The sequence below is a fragment of the Bos indicus genome, chromosome 6 (assembly GCF_029378745.1).
Source record: "Bos indicus isolate NIAB-ARS_2022 breed Sahiwal x Tharparkar chromosome 6, NIAB-ARS_B.indTharparkar_mat_pri_1.0, whole genome shotgun sequence".
NCBI lineage: Eukaryota > Metazoa > Chordata > Mammalia > Artiodactyla > Bovidae > Bos > Bos indicus.
In genome coordinates, this window is record NC_091765.1 from 88,228,082 (window position 1) to 88,253,526 (window position 25,445).

At 39.4% G+C, this 25,445-nt stretch overlaps 1 protein-coding gene across 1 annotated transcript in view; it reads right to left on the reverse strand.

Annotated features, from left to right (window-relative positions):
* ADAMTS3 (ADAM metallopeptidase with thrombospondin type 1 motif 3) overlaps window positions 1-25,445 on the reverse strand; it is a 280,678-nt gene that overhangs the window by 134,554 nt on the left and 120,679 nt on the right. The window lies entirely within an intron of this gene.

A 25,445-nucleotide genomic window follows, 5' to 3' on the forward strand; every position in this document is an offset into this window, starting at 1 on the left:
GTAGCCAAAACATAACCCCATATAACCTAACCATGGGTCACTCCAGTGTAGCCCTGATGCAGCAGCAGCCAGGGCTCTCATGGTGAAGTTCATAACAGGCATACTACACAAAGTAGCCCGTGGCCAAGTGAGTACCTCGTGAGGTGCATGTGTAGTGCTATGTGATCTCAGCCGTTACATTAACACTGCAAAGTCACTGTTCATAGAACATGGGGCTAGATGGCGTGAGAGTGTGGGGCGAGACAGCCTGACTGGCAGCATCTTGTTAATTTGTTCTTTCCCGACATAAGGTAAAATGGACTTCCCAGGTGGCACTACTGGTAAAGAACCCACCTGCCAATGCAGGAGACAGAAGAGATGTGGTCTGAACAGTGGGTAGGGAAGATCTCTGAAGGAGTGCATGGCAACCTACTCCAGTATTCTTGCCTGGAAAATCCCATGGGCACAGGAGCCTGTTGGGCTATAGTCCATAGGGTCACAAAGAGTCTGACATGACTGAAGTGACTTAGCACACACGCACATAAGGCAAAATAAGAGCTTTACATAGGGTAAGAATAAGAAAATCATACAATCTATATAATTTCATCGGTCTATAGATGAAGCACATTTATGTATTCTACTTAGCATTTTATCTCTAAAAAAACTTACAGGGACATAAATTCAAGAAAAATCTCTGATTTCCCATAGTAACCCACTGTGGGGCTGTTGTCCACTGCTGCTAAGTATTTTTGTAACCCATTTATATCTTCCCATCACATCACCATGGTATGAGAAGAATGAGTTCCATGGAGCACTCCATACATAAAGTTACTTCTGTCCTTAATTCACCTCAGTTTCATTGGAAACTCTATATTTCTAACATTTATTAATTTGAAGAACTAGCTCAAATTTTGCCCATATTAATCTAATTTCATGATTTTACATATTTCATTCCTTCTCCAGCTTCATCCTTTTGAATGAAAAGGTTATCTGATATTCAGTTCCTTCCTTTCACCTCACTGGTGTTTTTATGACTCTGTTTCATCTTTGATTTTCTTAGAAAACACCAGGATTACACTATTCACTACTATAGTTGAAGAGAAATGATAGTTTGTCTGAAATTTATTCTTCATTAAGTATTGAGTCCACATTACATTCAAATAGCTACAGCTCATATTCCTACTGTAAAGGTCATACACTAATTGTTATTTTGTTGTTTTAGTCTCTAAGTCATGTCTGACTTTTTTGTGACTTTGTAGACTGCCAAGCTCCTCTGTCCATAGGATTTCCCAGGCAAGAATACTGGAGTGGGTTACCATTTCCCTCTCCAGAGGATCTTCCTAACCCAGGGATCAAACCCACGGCTCCTGCATTGGCAGGAGGATTCTTTATGGCTCAGCCATGAGGCAAGTCCCACATACACTAATGTTGTTGTTCCGTCACTCATTAGCTTCCCACCCTTGGCAATCCCATGGACTGCAGAACGCCAGACTTTCCTGTCCTTCACCATCTCCCAGAGCATGCTCAAACTCATGTCCATTAAGTCAGTAATGCCTTCCAACAATCTCATGCTGTCATCCCCTTCTCCTCCCGCCTTCAATCTTTCCCAGATTCAGGGTCTTTTCTAATGAGTCCGCTCTTTGCATCAGGTGGCCAAAGCACTGGAGCTTCAGCTTCAGCATCAGTCCTTTAAATGAATATTCAGGATTGAATTCTTTCAGGACTGATTGGTTTGATCTCTTTGCAGTCCAAGGGACTCTCCAGAGTCTTCAATATCACAGTTCAAAAGTGTCAATTAATACTTCAGTGCTCAGCCTTCTATATGGTCCAACTCTCACATCCATACATGACTACTGGAAAAACCACAGCTTTGACTAAACGGACCTTTGTTGGAAAAATGATGTTTCTGCTTTCTAATATGCTGTCTATGGTTGCCATAGCTTTTCTTCCAAGGAGCAAATATGTTTTAATTTCATGGCAGCAGTCATGATCTGCAGTGATTTTGGAGCCCAAGAAAATAAAGTCTGCCACTCTTTTCATTGTTTCCCCATCTATTTGCCATGAAGTGAAGGGACCGGATTCCATTATCTTAGTTTTTTGAATGTTGAATTTTAAGCCAGCTTTTACACTCTCCCCTTTCACTTTAACCAATAGGCTCTTTAGTTCCTCTTCACTTTCTGTCATAAGGATGGTGTCATCTGCATATCTAAGGTTATTGATAGTTCTCCTGGCAAACCTGATTCCAGCTTGTGCCTCACCTAGCTGGGCATTTTGCATGATAAACTCTGCATATAAGTTAAATAAGCAGGGTGACAATATACAGCCTTGATGTACTCCTTTCCCAATTTAGAACCAGTCCATTGATCCTTATATGGTTCTAACTGTTGCTTTTTGACCTGCATACAAGTTTCTCAGGAGGCAGGTAAGGTGCTCTGGCATTCCCATCTCTTTAAGAATCTTCTAGTTTGTTGTGATTCACAGAGTGAAAGGCTTTAGTCATCAGTGAAGCTGAAGTAGATATTTGTCTGGAATTCCCTTGCTTTTTCTATGATCCAACAGATGTTGGCAATTTGATCTCTGGTTCCTCTGCCTTTTCTAAATCCAGCTTGAACATCTGGAATTCTTCATTCATGTACTGTTGAAACCTAGCTTGGAGAATTTCAAGCATTACTTTCCTAGCATGTGAGATGAGTGTGATCGTATGGTAGTTTGAATATCCTTTGGCATTGCCTTTGTTTGGGATTGGAATGAAAATTGACCTTTTCTATGCCTGTGGCCACTGCTGAGTTTTCCAAATTTGCTGGCATATTGAGTGCAGCACTTTCATAGCATCATCTTTTAGGATTTGAAACAGATCAGCTGGAATTCCATCACCTCCACTAGCTTTGTTTGTAGTGATTCTTCCTAAGGCCCACTTGACTTCACATTCCAGGATGTCTGGCTCTAGGTGAGTGATCACACCATCATGGTTATCTGGGTCATTAAGATCTCTTTTGTATAGTTCTTCTGTGTATTCTTGTCACCTCTTCTTAACATCCTCTGCTTCTGTTAGGTCCACACCGTTTTTGCCCTTTATTGTGCCCATCTTTGCACGAAATGTCCTTTGTTATCTCTAATTTTCTTGAAGAGATCTCTGCTGCTGCTGCTGCTGCTAAGTCGCTTCAGTCGTGTTCAACTCTGTGCGACCCCATAGATGGCAGCCCACCAGGCTCCCCCGTCCCTGGGATTCTCCAGGCAAGAACACTGGAGTGGGTTGCCATTTCCTTCTCCAATGCATGAAAGTGAAAACTGAAAGTGAAGTTGCTCAGTCGTGTCCGACTCTTAGCGACCCCATGGACTGCATCCCACCAGGCTCCTCCGTCCAGTCCTTCCCATTCTGTCGTTTTCCTCTATTTCTTTGCACTGATGACTGAGGAAAGCTTTCTTATCTCTCCTTGCTATTCTTTGGGACTCTGCATTCAGATGGGTATATCTTCCCTTTTCTCCTTTGCCTTTCCCTTCTCTTTTTTTCTCAGCTCTTTGTAAGGCCCACTAACACAACCATTTCACCTTTTTTTCATTTTTTTTTCTTGGGGATGGTTTTGATCACCACCTCCTGTACAATGTTGTGAACCTCTGTCCATAGTTCTTCAGGCACTCTATCATATCTAATCCCTTGTATCTATTTGTCACTTTCATTGTATAATCATAAGGGATTTAATTTAGATCATACCTGAATGGCCTAGTGGTTTTCCCTCCTCTTTTCAATTTAAGTCTAAATTTTGCAATAAGGAGTTCATGATCTGAGCCACAGTCAACTTTTGGTCTTGATTTGATGACTGTATAGAGCTTCTCCATCTTTGGCTACAAAGAATATAATCAGTCTAATAAAATCTAACATTTCGTAGACTAATATAATTAATATTAAATTAATATTATATGCACTAATATGGAATATTAATTTAAATAGCAGTACATTGGAAAACAAAGTTGAAAAAATAATGTATTAGTGTGGAATTGTAATTATTTGAAAATATTTATCAGATCTAAGTCATCTTCTTCTGAGGCTCTTCTTCTTTATTTACAAACGTGAGGTCACTCACTCTCACGGAATATAGGCAAGGGGAAGGGGGGATGATTCCAACCACTTCTAACTGCAGGTCTAATGGCTCTACTGCTCCATGTCAAGCAGCACAGACATGAAATGTAGGTAAACCTTGCCTCATAGCATCTGTTTTCAGCAAATATGCCTATTACTATTGCTTTTCTGTTGCATCCACATCTGTCCCCATTTTCTGTTCTGTCTTCTCCTCCTAGATATGGTCTCACCCCCGCTCCCTCTGTGTAAGCCTCAGAGGGCATTCTCAGAAGCTCTGGTGTCTTCACGTGCCATCTCTACATCCCCCTAACTACTGTGCACATCCAAACAGCCTTTGACTTTATGTCACCTTGTCTTACAAGGAAATATCACTACAGCTTTTCCACAGTGGTTAGTTTTACCCTCTTGAAAAAACTTCTACCCTTTCACTACAAAGAACATTGAGCTAGTAGGCATTCAGTAGTAATGTTATCTTCCAGACACAACTCCAATATCCGGGGTTGTTTCCTCATCTGGTCAATTACTTTTCCCCTAGTGCTGTACTGAAAAAATGCTTTTTTTCACACGCAGCCTGATTAGATCTTGACCTTTCCAAGTTGTTCCTCTTGTTAATGGATTCATCTCCTCTACAAACACAATTTCCAACATCTTTCTCATGCTTTTCACTTTTTGTTTTAATCTCTTTAGCATTAATGTCATATTCTTAAATCTCTTTTTCTCAGTAATTTTGAAATCACTTTTTTGATGGGTTAATAGTATTCATAGATAGTGAAAGTGAAGTCACTCAGTTGTGTCTGACTCTTTGCCACCCTATGGAGTATAGTCTGTCAGGCTCCTCTGTCCATGGGATTTTCCAGGCAAGAATACTGGAGTGGGTTGCCATTTCCTTCTCCAGGGGATCTTTCCAACCTGGGGATGGAACTCAGGTCTCCTACATTGTGGGCAGACTCTTTCCCATCTGAGCCACCAGGGGTAATGTTCATAAAACACATGCAAACTAAGCATAAACATAGTAAACATATAAAAAGTTAACTAACAGGACTACATCCAAGGCTGAAATGTCCAGCCTCATTCCTAATGCCACCTGTGGATGGGAGGCAGTGTTAACTGGCTTTATTACGGAAACACAGGTCTGTTGTATACCAAAGTCTACAGACTGAAGTTTATCAGTATTCATCTTCATTCAAGTCTTTTTTTTTTTTTTTGGCCCTAAATCCATTCAGTCACATGGTTCTGTAAAGTCTCTTCCATTCTTTTCTCATCTATTTACACTGCCACTTCCTTAGTTACAGACCTCATCATTGCTCATTTGGATTACAGAAATTGCCTCCTGTTGTGCCTAAACCTAAGTGGACACAGTGGTCACTGAAGCAGCCAGCAACCTCTTAGCAATGGGCAATGACTACTGGGGACACTTGAAAGCCATGGGGAAAGCAGGTAGGATTAGCCCGCATACCATTAAAAATCATTTCTACATACCTTCTATTGGAAATGTTCAAATCTCAGGCCCCATGACGTTACTTTCTCCACTAGGTCACAGGTAAAATTTAAAACATCTAATCCTTCCCCTTAGAAGACAATGAAAATTTAAATGAGGTTGAGGCAGAGTCATTGGCAAGGCAAAAGCTGGATCACAAAACCTCTGACAACTCCAAGGACAGGAAATCTGAGAGCCTGCCTTCTTTAAAAAATTTTTTTCATTAGAATATAGTTGCTTTACAATGTTGTGTTAGTTTCTGCTCTATAGCAAAGTGAATCAGCTATGCAAATACATACATCCCCTCTTTTTTGGATTTCCTTCCCATTTAGTGAGAGCCTACCCTTTTATTCATCATGTAAGCAAAGTTAAATGGAAAAAAAAAAAAAAGTCTTATCTAAAGCACTGTACCGGATACCTTAGTAAAATAAAAATTCTTAAAGACATGGTTCACCTACCCTCCAGTTGAGGGCAATCTAGCCAAATAAATGAAATATATGCCTAAAGGTATTCAGTGATGTATATTATGAAAAGTCCAGACAGTAAATGGTAACGGCAGTTGAAAGTCAAATTAGGAAGATTCTTTGCCCACAAGCCTACTGCACAAGCCAACTGTCAAAGGAGCTCTTGATTCTCCACCCAAAATCTATTTCAGCTGAAATCTCCCTAATGCCTATGGGAATTTCACTTTGGCCATTGTTACTGTTCACACTGTCTCACTTTTCCACATAGTACAGCAGCCAAAAATTACTATTTCAAATTATGGTATTATTTTAGACAAGCTAGAATGTGATAACAAATGGACAGACTATGTAAGGGCTCAAAACATCAGGTGCTGCTTTCCTGCTCAGATAGAAGCTCAGAATATTTCTAGGTCAGCCAGGCGGGGGTTCCGCTCCACAAGCCATGTGGGTGTCCAGACTGACGGTGGTTCTGCCATTTCAATACGGGCTGCCATGTTTGCCCAGTCAGAAGGGGGAACAGCAGGAGGAAGCCCACACGGAAGATTTTTCTGAGTTAACCCTGGTCATGTCACCGGTACCACTTACTTCCACGGGCAGGATACAGTCGCATGGCTGGCTCACAGCCAATTGCAAAGAAAGTCAGGAAACAGAATCTGGCTGTGTGCCCAGGGAGGAAAGACAATGTATTTGATGAACAAGTGGCCATCTCAAACTCAGATAAGATCATGTCACTCCTTCGCTTGAAACACTTCAGTTGCTTCCCATCGCATTTAAAACCACACTCCTTCAAGGCCTGTATCACCCCAGCCCTGCCTGTCGACCCCCAAGAACTGCCCCTGTCCCCGTACTTCCAGTGCCCCAGCCTGAGGGGCCTGTGTTCAGTGTCGCTTTTCTTTTGATATTCCCACCTTCTTTATGGCCTCAGACCTTTGAAACGTTGTTGGTTCTATTTAGAATGTTCCTCTCCTGCCATGCTACACTTCCCTTAGCTGGCTGTGTTTTATTCTCCAGGTCTCAGTTTATTTTTTTTGTTTGTTTGTTTTCTTTTTTTAATTTTATTTTATTTTTAAACTTAACAATATTGTATTGGTTTTGCCAAATATCAAAATGAATCCACCACAGGTATACATGTGTTCCCCATTCTGAACCCTCCTCCCTCCTCCCTCCCCATACCATCCCTCTGGGTCATCCCAGTGCACTAGCCCCAAGCATCCAGTATCGTGCATCGAACCTGGACTGGCGACTCGTTTCATACATGATAGTATACATGTTTCAATGCCATTCTCCCAAATCTTCCCACCCTCTCCCTCTCCCACAGAGTCCATAAGACTGTTCTATACATCAGTGTCTCTTTTGCTGTCTCGTATACAGGGTTATTGTTACCATCTTTCTAAATTCCATATATATGTGTTAGTATACTGTATTGGTGTTTTTCTTTCTGGCTTACTACACTCTGTATAATAGGCTCCAGTTTCATCCATCTATTTAGAACTGATTCAAATGAATTCTTTTTAATGGCTGAGTAATACTCCATTGTGTATATGAACCACAGCTTTCTTATCCATTCATCTGCTGATGGGCATCTAGGTTGCTTCCATGTCCTGGCTATTATAAACAGTGCTGCGATGAACATTGGGGTACACGTGTCTCTTTCCCTTCTGGTTTCCTCAGTGTGTATGCCCAGCAGTGGGATTGCTGGATCATCTTGCCTGGAAAATCCCATGGATGGAGGAGCCTGGTGGGCTGCAGTCCGTGGGGTCACTAAGAGTTGGACACGACTGAGCGACTTCACTTTCACTTTTCACTTTCATGCATTGGAGAAGGAAATGGCAACCCACTCCAGTATTCTTGCCTGGAGAATCCCAGGGATGGGGGAGCCTGGTGGGCTGCTCAGTTTAAAGGCAGGTGATGCAAGAAACATGAGTTTGATCCCTGGGTGAGGAAGATCCTTTGGAATCAAAAATGGCAACCCACTCTAGTATTTTTGCCTGGAAAATTTCATGGACAGAGGAGCCTGGCAGGCTACAGTCCATGGGGGTCACAAAGAGTTGGACACAACTGAGTACGGATGCACTAAGATCACAGTTTAAATGTTACTTCCTTAGAAATTATTTTCTGATTCCCTCATCCGCATATAGACTAGGTATCCCCATGTAAATTAGGACCTATCTTTTAGCCAATTAGTCTGACAGAGCAATGTATTTTCTCTCACAGCCCTTAACACAAATCCCAGGTTGACTCACTTAAGTGTTACCTTTATTATTTTCTGTCTCCCTCATGGCACTGTTGGGATTCCCTGCTGGCTCAGATGATAAAGAATCCGCCTGCAGTGTGGGAGACCTGGATTCGATCTCTGGGTTCGGAAGATCCCCTGGAGGAGGGCATGGAGAATCCCCATGGACAGAGGTGCCTGGCGAGCTACAGTCCACGGGGTTGCAAAGAGTCGGACGTGACTGAGCGACTAAGCCCAGAGCACATATGGCACTGCCAGCTCCTGAAGCGAACTTGTGTCTCTTAAGTCATCTTTGTCTCCTTAAGTACCAGCACGACGGCCACACAAAATATGCTTTCAATACATTTCTGATGAAAAATGACATGAACGCAAGGTAAAGTGAGGGGACGGAGAATTTTTAGAGGTTCAAAAGGTGGGAGGATTGCTGTGCTGGCTGTGTGAGAGAAGGCATTAGAAGTGAGACAGTCCAGGCTTGAACAAAGGTTGTGAAGCGCAAAACCCCAACACATGCTTGAGGGCAGTGGGTACCCCGCTCATTCAAAGCAGAGTCTGTGCAGGGCAGCTCTGGGAAACAGCTTATGGAAGATTTGTGTCACTTTGTATCTGAATTTTTAACTTGTAGCATGGAGAACTAAGGTTGATCAGATGGGCTAAAAGAAAGTGGGATTTTAAAATAATTTGTATTTATTTATCATTTTTGTCTGTGCTGGGTCTTTGTTGCTGTGCATGTTTTTCGTAGCTGTGGAGAGTGGGGGCTACTCTTTGACTGCCGTGTGTGGGCTTCTCACTTGGCTGGCTTCTCTTGCTGTGGATCTCAGCCTTCAGGGCACAAGGGCTTCAGTAGTGGCCGCACGTGGGCTCAGAAGTTGTGGCTTGCAGGCTCTCAAGCACAGGCTCAACAGCTGTGGCACACAGGCTTAGTAGCTTCACCACATGAGGGATCTTCCCAGATCAGGGACTGATCTTGTGTCTCCTGCACTGGTACGCAGACTCCTTAACACTGAGCCACCATGAAGCCCCATGAAGTGATGTTTTAAGATTTATCTGAGGATTAAGTTCCAGATGGAAGAAAGACTAGGAAACAAGCAAGCATGAGGCTAAAAGTTCAGGTGGCAGAAGTGGAAATGGGAAGAGAAAAGGGGAAAGAGAAAGAAAAAAGGAATAAAGTCAAGAGTGATTATTATAGGAAAAAATAAATACTTGGTCACTTGTTAACATGGAGGCTCCTCTGCTTAAAACCTTCCAAAGGGGACTTCCCTGGTAGTCTAGTGGCTAAAACTCCATGCTCTCAGTGCAGGGGACCCAGGTTCCCACATGTCACAAGTAAGAGTTTGGAGTTCACAGGCTGCAACTGAGACCCGGTACAGTCAAATAAATAATTAATTAAAAAAAAAAAAAAACCCAAGCAAAACCTTCCAAGGATACCCATGGCATGTACAAGCAAAACCTTCCAAGGATACCCATGCCATGTATATTAATAATCAAAGTTCTCAAGATGCCCATTCTTGGCACCACCATCTCCTGGGCCTTATCTCTTTACTCTTGCCCTTGCTGGTTCCACTTTATTTATTTACTTTTTTTTGAGAAATTTTATCTTTGTTTTATTGTATTTTACTAGCTTTTAGATATTGATTTTATTTTATTATTTATTATTATTATTTTACTTTACAATATTGTATTGGTTTTGCCATACATCAACACGCACTTTAGCCACAACGGGCTCCCTGCTGATCCCTGATATCCCAGGTAGGTGCCTTTGTTAAGGCCTTTACACTGGAAAGGCACTTCCACTTGTATTTTCCCTTTCTGAAATCTTTCTCCCCCTGGAATTCCACATGTCTAACTCCTCACCTCCTTCACCTAAGTAAAGCACACCCTGACTATCTACCTGCTTCCCCCACCCAGCACCCCAAACTCTCTTACCCTGCCCATCTTTTCCACTGCACTCACTGCTTTCTGATGCACTAGCTAACCTAACCATTTATCATGTTCCTTGTTTACAGTCAATGTCCCAGCAATATCCTGCTTGTCAGGAATTTACTTTTAGTCTGTTCTGTTCATTCTGTATCTCAAGTGCCTAAAACAGTGTCTGGCACAAACTAGATGCTCAATAAGTATTTACTAGATGACAAAATGAGAAGCAAAGATAAAGGAAAGGAAGAAGGTGCAATCTCCAAAATTTTGAAGTTGGGTGACTAGGAAATTAATACTTCTGCTCACAGAAATAGAAAAGTTAAAAGAGAAAGCTGATTAGAAAGGCAGGAAGATGATCAGTTCATTAAGCATGTTCACTTGCGGTAAGGGTGAAAATACTCAACATGCAAAAGAGAGATGCAGAATTTTTATTCAGAAAAATTGCCATGGCCACAAATATATTGGAAATGGGTTGCTTCTCAAAGGCAATAGCTAAAACTGTTGGGGAAAAAATGAACAGGAAAAGTTCATAAAGACATCTGAGGGAGAGCCAACAGCAAATCTTGGGGAAAGCTCACAGAACCTCAGAATATTACTATACAGGAAATTCCTAAGATCTGAACTCAGGACCATGGTCTACAGGGTCCTATATGGCCTGAAATTCTCTATTTGTCTCACTTCTCCTAACACTTCACATCTTGCTCTTTTGGCTCTAGCCATACGGCCTCTAGCCCTCCTGCCCCCACCCCTACAAGCACTTTCCCCACCTACATAAATTAGCTTCCCCTTCTCTCTCTATCCTAGCCTTTTTCCTTTTGAGGCATTACCTCAATTAGCTACATGAGTGTCTGTTATCCTTTTGAGACACAAACTTAATTAAACACAGACTGTGTCAAATTCACTGCTGTATCTCAAGGCCTAGAACAGATCTTGGCTTGCAGCAGGTGCCTAGTATTTGACGGACACTGGGAGAGGAAATTAATGTAAAAAGTGGACAAGTGAAAATAAAACATCTTAGAAGGAAAATTTAAAACATGGTAAGAGAGGTGGGAGGAAAACTAAGTAGCGTTTCATGGGCATCAAAATAGAAATTTCCTCAACGTTAACACAATGGCAGTGAAGAGGACACAAAAGATGAAGGCTGTGGAGAGAAACAAAAGTGATGGAGTGGTGGGGCTGAAGAGATACTACAATGAGTTATGAAAGGACCAGGGGGTAAAGCCACATATATTTCAGATCCTAGACTGTTCAGAGCCATTATAGGTAGATTCTCAGCCTGCTCTTCCTACCACATCATATGGATTTTCCTTCCTCAGCAGTTACCAAAAATGGAGTGACTAAAAGATGGGGTATATATGTGTGTTTATGTGCATGCAACGGAATATTACTCTGCCATAAAAAAGAATGAAATACTGACATATGCTGACATTGGTAGCATGGATAGAGAATATTATGCTCAGTGAAATAAGTCTGACAGAGAACAACAAATGCTATATGATTTCACTTATATGTGGAATATAAAAAATGAGACAACTGAATCTATATACAAAAAAGAAACAGACTCACAGACATAGAAAAAAAACTTACACTTACCAAAGTGGAGGAGAGGAGGATGGGCAAGTTAGAAGCAAGGATACAAACAGATAAAAACTACTATATGCAAAATAGATAAGCAGTGAGGATGTACTGTATAGCAGAGGAAATTATAGTCAATATCTTATAATAACCTATAATAGAATATAACCTACACAGTATTGTAAATGAACTGTACTTCAATTAAAGGGGGGAAAAAATCTCGTGTTCTTAGACAAGACTGACCCATGCAAAAAATCGTCAGTACTCATAGTTAAGTAGTAAAGACTCTTTTATCTATACGATATTCATTTATGTAGTCAGGAATTCAACAAATATATTTGGAAGCTCAAAGACCATGAATTGTTGACCTTAATATTAAATAACTCACACTCCTGCTCTCAGTCCTCACAATTTTATTTCACAGGATACAGTGGAGTGATTTAAAGGAATAAAATTCAATATGTATAAAATTAGGCAGTTTCAAACTATGACATTCTAAGTATTGGTATTGCTTTCAATGCTGCCAGAAATTTACAACTTTTAATTATAACTTAGAAATGTCACACATAAGATTACATATGGCCCTAAAAGATTCTGTTTAAACAGATGCAATAATTTCTTATGTATCTTAAATGTTATTTAATTTATATATGGTGTGTGCTCAGTTGCTCAGTCATGTCTATTTGCGGCCCCATGAACTATAGCCTGCAGTTCCTTTGCCCATGGAATTTTCCAGGCAAGAATACTAGAGTGGGGTGCCATTTCTTACTCCAGAGGATCTATTCGACCCAGCGATTGAACCCATGTCTTCTGTGTCTCCTGAACTGGCAGGCAGATTCTTTAACACTAGCACCACCTGGGAAGTATGGTATCAAGGCAATATTTCATAAATTTCCCTTTATGACACAAAACCTCCACATTTACCCTTCTGTGATCTTATATAGCAATACAGGAAATATTTATGGTATTTCTCAAACTATTTTCCAAATTTTAACACAGATAAATTTTTAAAATATCTACTATATTTAGTACAACATGAAATTAAACATATTCTATTAAATTTTCATTAAATCTTCACACAATTCTTTGACATCGATGTAGAGAGGATATTTATAAAACAATGATCCATGCTAAAAAGCCAGCTGCATAATTACTCTCTCATCTGGTCAACTCTTCCAGCTACATCACTCAGCTCAAACACTGCCAAGAATACAGAATTAAGCCAACAGCTTAATAATAGCTTCTGATCATGGAAATAGCCATCATAAAGGCCACCCTCCTCATTCACTAGATGAGGTCCCTGCAGTCATATCTGACACCCAATTCTACTAAACCAAGTTAGATGTTTTCCTAATCCTCATCAAAATGCAAATGGCAAACAAAAGTAAAGGGTGTGGGGTCCAGGGAGTTTCAGCTGAGATAATGTCCACGAATCCCCTTTGTAAACCATAAAGACTTACCACAAATGTGAAATCCTAGTCCTTATATATCGACAATAATAAACAGTAGTCACTAAGAAAAGACTAAATTGTGTTCAACTTGGTTTAAAATGAAAATCAATATAAAAGACCTTTAAAGAATTTAAACATTTACTAAGGTTTTTTGAAAATTCTGTGCCAGATATTATAAAAATCTTCTGCTATGGAAACCTTCTATTTTCAGCTGTGACACCTAAATGCTGCTTTAATGCAACAATTCTCAACTCTATGAAGGAAGGAGAGGAGAGCTAGGCAGCTTTTTTAGAATTCCAGGAAATATGCACCAAATAATGGGATACATAATTGAAGCTGAAGTTAAATATCCATTATTTTGTGGTAAACTGGTTACAATCTTAAACTAGGTCATAAATAGGAAAGTAGTGATGTTTTAAATGTTTGGTTTGCTTTAACTAAACTACTTTAATTAAATTTAGTTTAGTTTTAGATGTCTAGAAGAACATTGAGAAAAATTTATATTAATGTTGTATATGTATATAAGAGAGAATAAATGCAGAAGTAATATTTAAGAAAACCTATCATGATACCTTAGTGGTACAACAAGTCCGTCTTAGCTCACTAAGGTTCATAAAAACACGTTTTGAGAGTCACCATTTGACTATGTTGCTTCCTCTAATATCTATTCTATCCCTATGTCAATAACGCACGTTGCCTAATTCCATTTTATCATTAGAATGGACAGATGTTATTATATGAACATGATTTCAACACTTTTCCTGAATTTCAGGAAGTATTTCAATGTCATCCTCCAAATTCCTACAGAGAAGGCAAAATATCTGAGAAAGGATGGGAAAGAGAATTAGGAGAAATAACACAGCTGTATCTGTTAAAAGCACAATTTATTTACATAAAGAAGCTTATTATTTGGGATGCACCTGGATAGAGTTTATGAAGATTAAGAAATAGCTAATATATTCCCGAAACCATGCCATTGGTTACTACAAAGCCTTCCCTTATTCCAAAGTCAAAAGTAATCTTTATTCATTTTGGAATCCCAGCATTGTATCTGTATTTCTATGGTACTTATCACTGTCATTCTTTTATTATAATTGTTTATGTTAACTGTGCTAGTATGGGGGAAGGAAGAGATATTGAATAAGATGTGAGCTGAACTAAAATACAAATGTAATCAAATTCAACATTCATTTTTAGGTTTGGCTGGCATTTCTTTTAACAATAATCCTTCTGGATGCTGAATCTCAACACCATCTAACATAATCCTCTGCAAACTGATATGACACTAAATGAATGTTTGCAGAATCTTTTCCATGAAGGGAGTGGATATGCCAGTCAGACAGGTGTTATAATTGGAGTCCTTAAAAAAAAATCCTATTTGACTCAATAATCTGTACTCAATTAATTCATCTTGATTCAGTTAATTGCTAAAGCAAATGGGTCTAACTTTAACCAGTGACATTAGACACGGACATCACCATGTCAGTTCCTTAGTTAGACAACATAACCTCCAACCCTCTACTGTCTGATTTTTATCAAAATCTAGGTTGCAACAAATACAATTCTAGGAAGATTTCCTGAAGGTGAAAGGATTTTCTATACATCTAGTCAAATTGCTTTATTTTTTATCATTTCCATCACCAGTCCTTTCCTCCATTAAGCCAGACCACCATTATTTGGGCCCCTTAATAAGACTGTTTTTAATCAGCTATGTGAAGCACTAAAACATAACCCTATGAAGGAGATTATACAAAAGGGTCCCAGGAAGCTCACTGTCTAATAACAGTATGTTTGTTGTTGAAGACCTCTCTCAATATCCTACAGTCTGTTTGCTATGTGAAAATCCAGGGGAACAAAAAAATCTCAGATTTTAGTAATAGAAACAGATTTGGTTCATTTTTATTTGATCAGCACTTCATATTATATAATTAACCAATATCTGTGAGAAAACTCAAATTTGTATTCTCTTTTTAAGACAATCTTGTGTCATGAAACCATGGATACTGAACTTTTTTGGACATTAGTTTTCCTGTTCTTGATTTTCCTTCTGTTTTCAATATTTTACTGTGTGACTGTATATAAATGCATATGTTTATCATATTGAAGGAGGTAAGTACTTGTTAAGTACAAGACTATATACTGCAAGCTAAAACTAAGACATGATGGTTTAATTTGAAACAAGAACACATTTTTCTGAAAATGTGTAAATTATAGGATTAAATGTATTAATGTTTATTTAGCATCATTCAATATTTCACAAACATCTTAGCATTCTTGAAAAGTTAAGGATAAATTATTTTTATTATTTTCCACAAAATTTGACAGTTTATAACTCTAAATCTTACTTTCCTCTAATTTCCTAATGGTTTGTGGTGTACAATATAAAATATAAACATTAAATGTTTTTATATTTAATTTGGATTTTGTATAGTGAGGTATCCCATCTATATTAATAAATACACACATCCAAGCTATAACCTCAATAATATTGGCAGAGGACTTATGTGAACCAAAACAGCATATTTTCTGTTATTTCCTCTCATTGCTCTTTGTAAAACATAAAGTAAACCAAATAGCATTGAAACATGTATATTATCATGTGTGAAATAGATCGCCAGCCCAGGTTTGATGCATGAGACAGGGTACTCAGGGCTGGTGCACTGGGATGACCCTGAGGGATGGGATGGGGAGGGAGGTGTGAGGGGGGTTCAGGATGGGGAACACATGTACACCCACGGCTGATTCATGTCAATGTATGGCAAAAACCACTATAATATTGTAAAGTAATTAGCCTCCAATTAAAATAAATAAATTAATTTGAAATAAAAAAAACATTATCAACAGCAACAACAAAACTGAATCAAAGCAGCCAATAAGAGCAAAAAAATCATTTAATGAAAAAAAAAAGAAGAGACGTTAGTTCAATCAAGCTTTCGACTCCAAATTCAGCAAAATGAGACAATGTACACGAGCAAGAGGCAGAGAAACAGCAAGAACTTCCGAGGAGTCCTTGTACCATTCACTATACAGGAAAAATCCATGCCAGGCCCTTCTCCATCTCCAGTATATGTGCCTGATACATATAGGCCTCAACAGTCATGATAAATGATAAATTTGTTGCTAAATACATATAAAGGTAAAATATCCCCAAATGTTAAGGCACAGAAAATACAGTTGATATTACCTTTAGCGGAGGGAAGCATAAAATGGAAAAACTGAAATTGTGCAATGCTCTTAAGTACCTTTGGCAGTTTAAAAGTCATTTTAATGACTGAGCATCCTAAAAAGAGATCATCTGTACTACGGCTTACCCATAGCTACTGTGCTTGTACAATCCTAGAGGGAAAGATGGGACACAAAAGTGAAGAAGAGGAAGAGGGAGTGAAGGAGACTGAATCTGGAGATGGATGCAGGAAGGGAGTCCCCTTACTACAAATTTCAGAAAGTCTTAAAAATATCTAGTAAAATGATTTTCAGAAGTATCTGAACATTTGTCGAGTTAATGGCATATAAATACTTTATTCATTTAAAGAAAACTTTTGTTCTTTTTCATAAAGAGAATTCATCCCTGCTCTATCTGAATGGTTTTTTCATGTTGTGTTTTTCATGTAAATGCATTTTATCTAGTTATTTCCCCAAGTCATGATGAGATTTATAAGTACGTACAAAAAAATCACTTGGAAAAAACAAATTAAATGACAAAGCGTCAAAGACAGCAAACCAATTCAGAAAACAAGTGGATCCCTCCTGATTAAATGTTCAAGACTTTATGATCTTGTAACATACCTAACTATACAAAAATGATTTTCACGACCCAGATAATTACAATGGTGTGATCACTCACCTAGAGCCAGACATCCTGGAATGTGAAGTCAAGTGGGCCTCAGGAAGCATTACTACGAACAAAGGTAGTGGAGATGATGGAATTCCAGTTGAGCTATTTCAAATCCTAAAAGATGATGCTGTGAAAGTGTTTCACTCAATATGCCAGCAAATTTGGAAAGCTCAGTAGTGGCCACAGGACTGGAAAAGGTCAGTTTTCATTCCAATCCCTAAGAAAGGCAATGTCAGAGAGTGCTCAAACTACCACACAACTGTACTCGTCTCACATGCTAGCAAAGTAATGCTCAAAATTCTCCAAGCCAGGCTTCAACAGTATGTGAACCATGAACTTCCAGATGTTCAAACTGGATTTAAAAAAGTCCGAGGAACCAGAGATCAAATTGCCAACATCCGTTGGATCATTGAAAAAGCAAGAGAGTTCCAGAAAAACATTTACCTCTGCACTATTGACAATGCCAAAGCCTTATTGTGGATCACAACAAACTGTGGTAAATTCTTAAAGAGATGGGAATACCAGACCACCTGACCTGCCTCCTAAGAAATCTGTATGCAGGTCAGGAAGCAACAGTTACAACTAGAAATGGAACAACAGACTGGTTCCAAATTGGGAAAGGAGTACATCAAGACTGTATATTGTCACCCCGCTTATTTAATTTATATGCAGAGTACATCATGAGACATGCTGGGCTGGATGAAGCACAAACTGGAATCAGGAGTTCCGGGACAAATATCAATAACCTCAGATATGCAGATGACACAATCCTTAAGGCAGAAAGCAAAGAAGAATTAAAGAGCCTCTTGATGAAGGTGAAAGAGGAGAGTGAAAAAGTTGGCTTAAAACTCAACATTCATAAAACTAAGATCATGGCATCTGGTCCCATCACTTCATGGGAAATAGATGGTGAAACAGTGGAAACAGTGACAGACTTTATTTTGGGGGGCTTCAAAATCACTGCAGATGGTGATCAAGCCATGAAATTAAAAGACGCTTGCTCCTTGGAAGAAAAGTTATGACCAACCTAGACAGCATATTAAAAAGCAGAGACATTACTTTGCCAACAAAGGTCTGTCTAGTCAAGGCTATGGTTTTACCAGTAGTCATGTATGGATATAAGAGGTGGACTATCAAGAAAGCTAAGCACCAAATAATTTATGTTTTTGAACTGTGGTGTTGGAGAAGACTCTTGACAGTCTCTTGGAATGCAAGGAGATACAACCAGTCCATCCTAAAGGAAATCAGTTCTGAATATTCACTGGAAGGACTAATGCTGAAGCAGAAACTCCAATACTTTGGCCACCTGATGCAAAGTACTGACTCATTGGAAAAGACCCTGATGCTGGGAAAGATTGAAGGCAGGAAGAGAAGGGGACAACCAAGGATGAGATGGTTTGATGGCATCACTGACTCGACGGACATGAGTTTTGAGTAAACTCCGGGAGTTGGTGATGGACAGGGAGGCCTGGCGTGCTGCCTTCCATGGGGTCACAAAGAGTCGGACACGACTGAGCAACTGAACTGAACTGAACATACCTAAGTCAGGCTTGAAGATTAAGCAATCCTAGTTTAGAGAGCATAAAGGAGGAATCTCACTTGGTTCACACAAGATGTGGGCTCTGATCAGAGGTTTGCTGCTCACTAGTATGACTTTTGAAAAATCATTTAAGTTCTTTAGTGCTCAGTTTCATTATTTGAAAAATACAAGAGTTTTACTAGATTAATCACAAAATTGACTTCCAATTAAATTATCTTCCAAGGGTAGAGCTCCCAGGAAAGATAGGTATTTGAAAAGCTGTTCTCTGCCAATATCCCAAGACCCGTTTATTCCCATGATAAATAACTTGAAATTATGATTAGATTAATGTAAAGTAGGTCACAAACTTTAGTGTGCCAAAGAAATTAGGTCCCAGCCTCAGAGATTTTTCCATGTTTCAACTCCAGAGAGTCTGATTCAAAAGGACTGGGATGCAGATCAGAAATCTGCAATTTTAACAAGCACTTTTTAAAAAAATCCTGCAAATAGTGTTAGTATGGAAATTATAGTTTGAGAAAAACTGCTTTTAATAAATAATGTGCCAACCAAAATTAATTTGGGGATGTTTACTCCCTTATGCTAAAACAAATTTTAAGAAGACTATTTAAAGAAAACATGACTAAATGGAATCTAGGAATTGAACTCTACATAACAGTCATCTACTGTAGATATTAATAAAATATCTATACATATCCCCAGTTTTTAACAGTTTGAAGAATGAGTTAGACTATCTTAATATTTAAAAGAAAAATTAAAAATCACAGTCATTCATTTAGCAGAAAATATATATGTATACTAACAACTGTCACAAGAAAGAAAAAGCTTTATAAATTCCAACAACTAAAACTAGTTTAAGGGGAATGTTAAATCCAAAAGAACCTAAGTTTTGATCCTGGAAATTATTCAAAATAGCATTATAACATTATAGCTTCCTGGTGACTCAGATGGTAAAGAATCTGCCTGCAATACAGGAGACCTGGGTTCGATTCCTGGGTCAGGAAGATCCATTGGAGGAGGAAATGCCAACCCACCCCAGTATTCTTGCCTGGAGAATTCCATGGACAGAGAAGCCTGGAGGGCTACAGTCCATGAGGTCTCAAAGGGTCGGACATGACTGAGTGACTAACACACACACACAGTTAACATAATAAGAAATACCAAACTACATAGCCATTCCAAATCCTCTTGAGTCAAGGAGATTAATGATTAATACTTATTTTAGCTAGCTTTGTGCATTATACTAAATTTTGAGGACATATACTGAAGATATATTTACTGTTCCTAAAAAGGTAAGCTGCTGCTGCTAAGTCACTTCAGTCGTGTCCAACTCTGTGCGACCCCATAGATGGAAGCCCACCAGGATACCCTGTCCCTGGGATTCTCCAGGCAAGAACACTGGAGTGGGTTGCCATTTCCTTCTCCAATGCATGAAAGTGAAAAGTGAAAGTGAAGTCGCTCAGTCGTGTCCAACTCTCAGCGACCCCATGGACTGCAGCCCACCGGGCTCCTCCATCCACGGGATTTTCCAGGCAAGAGTGCTAGAGTGGGGTGCCATCGCCTTCTCCGAAAAGGTAAGCTAGCTCACAATTAACAGCAATGAAATCAATATTCCTAATGACAAGTGTAATCTATGGTACTGAAATGCTGCCTGCAAATAGGAATTCAATCTGGACCACTTCAAGTATTCTTTCAGCACTTGATATTTTTCTGCCATTAGGTGGATATTGGCAAGTTGGCATCGTGGTCAGTGCCTCACACAGCAGTATTTCTCAAACTTTAAAGTATAAATGAATCAGCTGGGGATCTTGTCAATGTAAATGCTGACTGAGTGGTCTGAGATTCTGTATTTTGAAAAAACTCCCAGGGGATGTGGATGCTTCTGGTCCGTGGATGACACTTTGTGTAACAAGGCTGCAGGGCATTTCAACTGCATTGAGTTAAACAGAGGAAATCCTATGGATTAGATATAGGTCAATGCAGTAGATTTAATTTCCAAAGATGGTCCACAAGAGTCTCTCATTCCACAACGCTTTCCTCGGTGTGACTTCACCACTCCCCCATCTACAGAAAAATTTTAATTACCCTCCCTGAAACCCAAGCCAGCTTTCGTGATTCACTTGTAATGAAGACAGTGTGGTGGAGTATCATTGAATGATTTCTGAGCCTAGCATGGAAGATATCTTGAAGCTTCTGCCTCATTCTCATAGAGCACTCTCTTTCCAGATGCTTCCTGTCAGATCCAGCTGCTGTACTGTGAGAGACCCGAGCCACAGGAAGAGGCCATGCGTAGGCACCCAAGTAATAGTCCAAGTCTTTGAATCACTCATTCTAGTCACCAGACGTGTGGATGAAGAAACCACCACATAATCCCAACACTCAGCGATTCGAATCACCTCCCATTCTTTTGAATCTTCTCAGATGAGGACCCAGACATTCTGGAGCAAAGACAAATAATCCACACTTGCCGTCTCTGAATTCTTGCCACACAAAAATCCAAGAACAGGATAAAATAGCTATTGTTTTATACCCAAGTTTGCGTGGTTTGTTACATAACAATAAAAAAAAAAAAAGAATGGAATTAGAGTTAAGGTGAAAAAGCATGTAGTGAATGAAAGTAAATATTTAATCCCTATACATTATATTTAATTGTTTAGACTAAGCTGTATAGCTAAGAGAGGGAAAAAGTGAACATGTTAGTCACTCAGTCGAGTCCAATTCTTTGCAAACCCATGGACTGTAGCCCTCCAGGCTCCTCTGTCCGTAGAATTCTTCAGGCAGGAATACTGGAATGCTCTGCCATTCCCTTCTCCAGGGGATCTTCCTAACCCAGGGATGGAACCCAGGTCTGCTGCACTGCAGGCAGATTCTTTACCATCTGAGCCACCAGGGAAGCCCTAGAGAGGCAAGGTCTGGTGATAGAGATAAAGCTTCCAACACTGTTACAAGAACTTGAGGGAAAGTATGGCCAGAATAGAAGGTGAGTCCTCAGATCATGCAAGAGATTATAACAGAAGTTGAATAGGGACAACAGCAAAGAAACTTAGAAGGCATCAGAAATAAATTAAGTGCGAACCTGAGAACATATAAAGGAATTAAAAATTGGAATATGAACTCTTAAGACTGTATGATGGCTTCTGGTTTCATCAATGAAGCCTCTTTCACTAGACTAATGAGAATAACCATAAAGCAAATCATAAATCAAACTAGAGAAAACAAAGGAAAGGTTTTCAAGAGAGAAATGAAATTGACACAAATAGAACACGCAACGGGCATAAATAATAATGTGAAGAGCGGATTATGGCACAGTGCTAAAATGGCTCACTCAGTGCTCCAGGAATTGTAACATAAGGAGGAATACGACAAAGTCCTACACAAAAAAGTTTAAAAGACTAGTGAAGACAGTAAACAAAGTAAGTAAATAATGTACTTTCATACAGTGATAAATAGTATAAAGAAAATAAAGCAGGGTAAAGGACAGAGATACTTGGGGGAGGAGATAGGAAAGATATGTAAGATCTCTATATACTGACTATAACCAAGAAAAAGTCAACAAAGAGCAAGTAGTAATGAGGCAAAAAGGTGGGCCTTACTATGGATAAATTATCAGCAAATGAGAAGAAAGCCCAAGACAGCTTCCTAACCACAATCTAACAGGTGTTCCGCTCAGAAAGTTGGAAGGCATTCTTGACCTTACTGAGACACAGAACTTCATTTCCCCGTGTTCTCTTCAACGAAGTGTGTTCAGATGCTAGCCAATGGAATGTGGGTGGGCGTGATATATGCCACTTCTTAGACTGACCCATAAAGTCCTCCATGTCAGTAAGTGAAAGAAGAGAAAGTCAGGTGTTTGTCTCTATCTCTCCTCAATACCACAGCATATATCTGAGAGTGGTGATGTCTAGTCCCCTTGATTACCCTCTTCCATGGTCCCAGCTTTAATACCACTTACCTGCCTGGCCGTTGTTGCTTGATGAGCTCTGAGTGCCTCCCCATCCCAGGTAAGTTCCCTTAACCTTGCCCACATCCTATTAAACAGTCCCTTTATGAAACCTATGTAGTTTAAACCTTTTAAAGTTTAAACATTTTAAACTTTTAAACAGTTTAAACTTTTAAAGTTTCAGTCAGTTCAGTTCAGTTCAGTTCAGTCACTCAGTTGTGTCCGACTCTTCGTGACCCCATGAATCGCAGCAAGCCAGGCCTCCCTGTCCATCACCAACTCCCGGAGTCCACCCAGACTCACGTCCATCGAGTCAGTGATGCCATCCAGCCATCTCATCCTCTGTCATCCCCTTCTCCTCCTGCCCCTAATTCCTCCCAGCATCAGAGTCTTTTCCAATGAGTCAACTCTTCGCATGAGGTGGCCAAAGTACTGGAGTTTCAGCTTTAGCATCATTCCTTCCAAAGAAATGCCAGGGCTGAATCTCCTTCAGAATGGACTGGTTGGATCTCCTTGCAGTCCAAGGGACTCTCAAGAGTCTTCTCCAACACCACAGTTCAAAAGCATCAATTCTTCGGCGCTCAGCCTTCTTCACAGTCCAACTCTCACATCCATACATGACCACAGGAAAAACCATAGCCTTGACTAGACGGACCTTTGTTAGCAAAGTAATGTCTCTGCTTTTGAATATGCTATCCAGATTGGTCATAACTTTTCTTCCAAGGAGTAAGAGTCTTTTAATTTCATGGCTGCAGTCACCATCTGCAGTGACATTCTTTAAACATTTTAAAGAATGTCACTGCTCCTTACCAGGACCTTGATGGATATACTATTCTATATCATTCAACATTTGAATGAAAAGCATAATACCTAGGTCATTAAAAGAATCAGTAAAACTGACAGAGCTTTAGAACTGAAAGTGATCTTGGAAATCACCTTGAGTCCATTAACCTTATTTTTCACTGATGGGACCAAGGACCAAGGATGCATTTCCTTTTTACGTTTTCTATATAATCATTATATTTAGTTCACACCAGAAGAAAGTATATGCTAAACTTTTTATATATTTCAGAATATTTATTTATATTTATACTATATTCAGGGGAAAAGTAACAAAATGTTATTCTTAAAATGAACACTCAGAAATACTAGTTCTGCATTGGAACAGCAGTCATCTCAGCTGGAAAGCAGAGAACATGCACTGCTCAGTTCTCATTCTTTCAGTGAAACCCTACTCCGTTTATAGAGCTGCCAAATGGCGGAAACAGCCCAAAACAGTTTACAGTACTGAAATATACTGACTTTTTTCCTTGATGCTCTTCTTATGATGGAAAAAACAAGCTTTAACCACAGCTGACCCTGATCATTAATGTCAGCTCCTGATCAAAAGCCACACCCTGCCTGCAAGTCACATCAAAATGCCAAAGCATCTCTCCAGCTAGAAGTTCAGCAGCAGCAAATGACCATTATCAAGCTCTGTGGATGAAGACTTTTTCTAGCTCCCTCCATTTCCCTCTAAGTTTACTCTTGCTCTGCAGCACTCATCTCATATCTTGAGTATTTTTTAATGTTCTTGTTCTGAGAAACTAAATTAACTAATGCTATACTCATTGGAAAAGACTCTGATGCTGGGAGGGATTGGGGGCAAGAGGAGAAGGGGACGACAGAGGATGAGATGGCTGGATGGCATCACTGACTCGATGGACGTGAGTCTGGGTGAACTCCAGGAGTTGGTGATGGACAGGGAGGCCAAAGAGTCGGACACAACTGAGAGACTGATCTGATCTGATCCCAAGAAAACAAGATGGCATCTGTTGAAAAAAGCTACGCCATATTGCAAAGCCTCAACCTCTAGGTATCAAATATGAGGCTAAAGCATTTGTTATCTTGAATAACATTTGTTGGATCCTCCTGAATCTGTCCTCCCACACTTTTGGTCTGTGAAACAGTGTCACACAAACACGATCTTATAACAAAATTTACTAAAGTTACGGGCTGTCACTAAAATATGTCTCAATATTGTAAACTTGATTAAGTAATATACATATATATAAAACCACTGGTTAATGCTTTTGTTATCTTTAGTTGTATATCAAAGGGATGTGATAGAGATTAAAAAAAAATTTGTTTCTTTCAACAACAAAGCCATAATTCGTATGGAATGGATGGTCCTCCTGAAGTGAGCAAAGTTTCATCTGTATTTTCAGCCACTCTCCATCACTTGCATTACTGCCTGAGCTCTGCTTCCTGTTAGATCAGCAGTGGCATTAGATTCTTGCAGGAGAGTGAGCCCTACTATGTAAACTGCACATGTGCGGGATCAAGGTGGTATGTTCCTTATGGGAATCTAATGCCTGATGATTTGAGAAGTAAATCAAAATTGCTTACAGACTCATATTCAAAATTCTATCAGTGAGTGGCAAGTTACAATTGTATGATTGTTTCATTATATATTACAAGAATAATAGAAGTACACAATAAATGTAATGCACTTAAATCATCTAAAAACCATCATCCTCACCTCATTGCATGGAAAAATTGTCTTCCACGAAGCTGATCCTTGGGGACTGCTGGATTATACTAATAAGGTAGGTAAAATCCCAGTGAAAGAGTAACTAGCCAATATCCGTTCATACATACTATCAAATGCAAATGGCAAACCTCTGCCTTCAAATCCATGCCCATCTTGATCTTCAAATGGCCCTTAAGAACTCAGTAAAGAGACTGAAGTTGGCCTGTTTCCTGAGATTCATATGTTGCAAATAAAATGGAGCCTCTGTTCCCCAGGAGAATTTAGTTATGCAACTAAGTTTTTGACATCTAACTAAATGAAACCATAAAAGATAACAGTGTCAATATACACTTAATATAGCCCATTCCACATTCATTTGCTCACTCAGTCTTTCAGACAACCTTATGCTATTTAAAAACCAAAACTCAGGGAAGTTAAAATGATCCATCT